The following is a 641-nucleotide window of genomic DNA, read 5'->3' on the forward strand; positions in this document are numbered from 1 at the left end:
GGCCTATATTGCAGGATGGCAGGCACACCATCATCACCAACTCTGTTTTTTATAAGAGTGTATTTTATCCCTACTCTTATAAAAAGCATAGTCGGTGATGATCGTGTGCCTGCCATCCTGCAATATAGGCCGTCCGATCTATATCTGACGGATAGGAAGGAAACTATGGCAATTTTGCAAAAAGATACCCACACCCCTATCCACACTTGCAAATAAGGCCTTCCCTTGTCCATCCTTTTCTCCCACAAGATAAACTACTCATACAAATGCATCTTGATGTTCCGTGCAACACATGGGCATCTTGCTAGTATTTTATAAGAGTGTAGATGTAGAGTAGATACAAGCCGACAGGTGGGCCCGATGGTAGTGAGATAATGTGATGCAACACTAGAGGTGCCACGTGGAGCATTTAACTGGTCAACTAGTCGTGTCTTGAGCAAATACAGAGTTGTACGGCGAGCCCGTGACTGTATAATAACCATAAAACATACCGTAATGAGTGGATTCTGAAGTCCAATGTACGTATCATGCTTTCGCTTCAAATACAGTGATCGTCACTGTATATATCGCGAGAGAAAGATGAAACATGCGTGAATGTGCTGGGGGCTTACTTTTAGAGGACCTGGAGATAGTTTGTGTGC

This window comes from Triticum aestivum, chromosome 2D (genome assembly GCF_018294505.1).
Source record: "Triticum aestivum cultivar Chinese Spring chromosome 2D, IWGSC CS RefSeq v2.1, whole genome shotgun sequence".
NCBI lineage: Eukaryota > Viridiplantae > Streptophyta > Magnoliopsida > Poales > Poaceae > Triticum > Triticum aestivum.